Source organism: Malaya genurostris, chromosome 2 (assembly GCF_030247185.1).
Source record: "Malaya genurostris strain Urasoe2022 chromosome 2, Malgen_1.1, whole genome shotgun sequence".
In the NCBI taxonomy this organism is placed as follows: Eukaryota; Metazoa; Arthropoda; class Insecta; order Diptera; family Culicidae; genus Malaya; species Malaya genurostris.
In genome coordinates, this window is record NC_080571.1 from 335,332,059 (window position 1) to 335,335,998 (window position 3,940).

Consider the following 3,940-nt stretch of genomic DNA (forward strand, 5'->3'; position numbering starts at 1 on the left):
TCTTAGACGAGTATGGGGATGTATCCCACTACAAGGGCCATTCATGCCACATCATATGGCAAACTGATGGGAACATCTTAGACGAGTATGGTGATATATGGTAAATAAAAACTTGAAAAAAACTTAAAAAAAATAAGCACGTCATCGAACGATCAAGTCGTTCGAGACGTGCTATACAGTCCTAGTACGATACCTCCACTAGGTCATGTACTATCCACGGGACCGATTACCAGAGTAGAATCAGTTGGCAAGAGACATAGAATGTCGCACTATACCACTATATGGTATAGTGATATAGTGCGAAAAGTTTTAATGTCAGTGCTGAAAAAATTCGTTATCACAATGGTGACTCGAGCTTACATTGAGACAACACATATATCATCGTCCACCCAACGACGATTGTCGCTAATTGAATCATAACAAGTATCATGACAGCCGAACCCTTTCAGTATCATTGGAAATTGATTTCATGAAAATGTAAACAAAAGTTATCCCCCTATCACCCGGCGATGAGCCAGTGATAGACGACAATATTTGTCTCATTCGACATTCAGTTGAGCATCAACGGTATCATATTCATTCCTGAGAATCATCGTCAACCGGGTCGATTGGGCCCTTCCAATCATACGCAGTTCCCAGCGCCCTGGAGAATAAGTCTTTGTTTAATTTAATAAGTAAAATGTTTTCCAACGTATCTTTCCCAAGGCCAGTGCGTTGATTAGAGAGAACCAAGGCAAGGGCACTGAAAGACCGTTCAACAGAGACTTGGTTCGATGGTGTGGATAGTACAACCATTGCTACTGCATATATCTCTGGGTGCGTAGTCTTACGGCGCAACCAATGGTCCCACACGTTGTAGTTATGTTTTTGGCGTGGCTCTAGGTCCAAAGACTTAACTTGTTGAAGAAACCCGGTCTCGCAACCAAGATTCACGGATTCACCAAACATTTGCGTAAGATACTGATCAAAATCATCGGTAGACTCTGACGATTCTCTACTTGTACTAGCCGGTGTTTTACCCAGTTGGCAGATACGTTCCCATGTATCGACTATGTATTGCTGAATTTTATCTTTTTCCTCAGCCGTGAATATTTTAGAACCTCGATAGTTGAACCTTGGATCCAGGTATAATGCCATCTGAACCGCCTTCAATTGGCGCAAAATGTTCAATCTATTGTTCAACGACCGAAGTAAATGGGGACTGAAAGAGTTTTCGCGAACTTTCTGTACCTCACTCGTTGCCATCAGCCATGCCATATAGAAGTCAGATAACGACACGTGCTTCTCTTGCATTTGCTTTGTGCAGATGTACAACGGCTTAAACGTATCATAGTAATGCTCAATGAACGACCATTGATTGGAAAGGTCTAGTTCGGGAAAATTATCGGCCAACTGGTTAAAAAACCTTTTTTGGTGTACGAACGATTCCATCATTTTGAATATACCACCCCATCGTGTCCTACTCCAGACGGGTGGGTATGAAGCATCGTAGCTTTCAAACTCTGACCGGTACTTCACCAGCTTACATTTTCTAGCAACAGCAGTGATGGCTCGGATAGACTCATCGGATTTATCAACAACATCCAGTATTGCAAGCTGTAAGGTATGCACGGCACATCTCACAAGAGTAATCCTTTCGGACAGTTCATTGGCCAGTTCAGCAGTAACGTTTCGTTCACACTGTTTATCATCCTCTATCACATCCGACTCATCCAGCTCATCTATGTTCGTACCATCAGCCTGCTGCTCTGTAGGCATTACGTACGTATCATTGTTTAATTTTCTAACCGTTGCCACCATATTAGCCCCATTGTCGCATGTCACGGAAAATATGTTCTCAAGAGATAGCCCATAGTCGGCCAAAGTATCCATAACTTTTGATTTCAAGAACACCGCTGTTTGACTTTCTTTGATTTCGATCATACCAAGGGTACGAATGACCACCTGCTCGTCTAGGGCATACTGTACATTGATGCCTAAGATATGGCGATTGTGTCGGGCAGCAGAATCTATTTTCAAGCAGACGAGCTTGCCTTTCATCTCATCTATCAACATTTCTTTTAGACGACAGGCAGTCTTCGAGAGATGACATTTCATTGTGACACGGTTCAAAGTGCACCCAAGAGTCGTTGTAATCGGTTTCAGTAAGTCTTTGAAGCCTTCCCACTCGAAGCAGGAAATAGGAAGATGATGGAAGGTCGTCAGCTTAACTGCTGACGCAATTAGTAACTGCCGGTCAATAGCTATCAAACGCTTAGGAATTACTCTTTCCTTCTTCTCCATTGGATAGGCAATTGTAAGGAGATTGTTTGCACATGCACGTTCCGTATGTACGGTACGAAAGTGACGGATGAAGTTGCCAGGGGCAAATCTACTCTGGACGTATGGACATCCTGACGCGGGATCGATGTTGCAGATAGCTTTATCGCCCTGTCTTACTACCAATGACGACGCAATGTCCGTCAGTGACCGCTGCAGCTTATTGCGGTCTGCTCTTGTTGTAGGTGCCATCGTATAAACACCACACAAAATTTAGTCGTTAATGGTTTAACTCTAAATACGCTCCTCTATCTAAACACACACACTTGATAAATACTTCTTTGATCAATATTGAATTCGCACTATATCACTATAACCTTGTCTGAACCGGATTCGTTCGGAATACGATACGAAACCTGACAGACTCTCCCTCCTACGCCTCCGACAAGTGCCGGAAGCAACGGTGGTATCTCATTGTTGCCCGGGAGATAATATTTTACCCGAGCTCCCACCTATCTGGCAGTGGGCCACGGTAGTGCACCACTTCACCAGCGCTCATATAGCTATTCGCCTCTCTGTTCGTACCTGTCCCTCCAAACCGTAGTTAGCAATTCCAACAACCTACATATTTTCAGTTAGCTTTTCCAACAACCTATCCGATTTTTTTTTCTTAGCTAAGTCCAACACTTTTTTAGTTATTCCAACAACCGATTTAGTTCAGTCAACACCCGCATTTTTTTTCCAAAACCCAGCTGTTTCACATATGGTAGTGCCGTCCCCGCTCTGTCGAATGCAATTGACGTGAGCGTAGTACGCGGGATAGGTGATAAGTTACGAACGTAGGCGCAATGCCTATCCGTGCGGGATATGTGCCAGTTCGTACATGGGTAACATGCTGGAAGGCCGCAGCATGAGAGGCATACGCTTAGTAAACCGGGTTGACCGGTTGCAACTTGGTCACATTTGTATGGAACAAAAAATTTGTGCGCAGATTTTCCAAAACGGACTTCACGTCGTGAAAGTACGTCGCAAAACTACCAGAACGCACCATATGTCGTTACGTTCGTTTACCAAAGTAAGCCGTAACAACGATTTTAAATAATGCCTCTCGGTACGAACCATCACCATGGACACGTATATGGGCGGTCCGCTGTCTATGCCGCATCGATAGGCGTTAACGGTTAACACTGTATACATAACTACGGACGCGTATACGGGAGCGGTTCGCTGCATGTGCATCGCTGTTAGGCGTTAGCCATAGATACGTTTTCAACCAATCACCAATCTTAAACCACTCGTGCACTTAACAATTGTTACGACATGTACGACCCAGAACTTTATATCACTGGGTCGATGTGATCAACAGATGGAAACTTGGTCAAGTAACCCGGTTGCAAAAACTGGTATTAGTAATACCTGTGTTTTACTGTCAGTAAAACTTTTCGCACTATATCACTATACCATATAGTGGTATAGTGCGACATTCTATGTCTCTTGCCAACTGATTCTACTCTGGTAATCGGTCCCGTGGATAGTACATGACCTAGTGGAGGTATCGTACTAGGACTGTATAGCACGTCTCGAACGACTTGATCGTTCGATGACGTGCTTATTTTTTTTAAGTTTTTTTCAAGTTTTTATTTACCATATATCACCATACTCGTCTAAGATGTTCCCATCA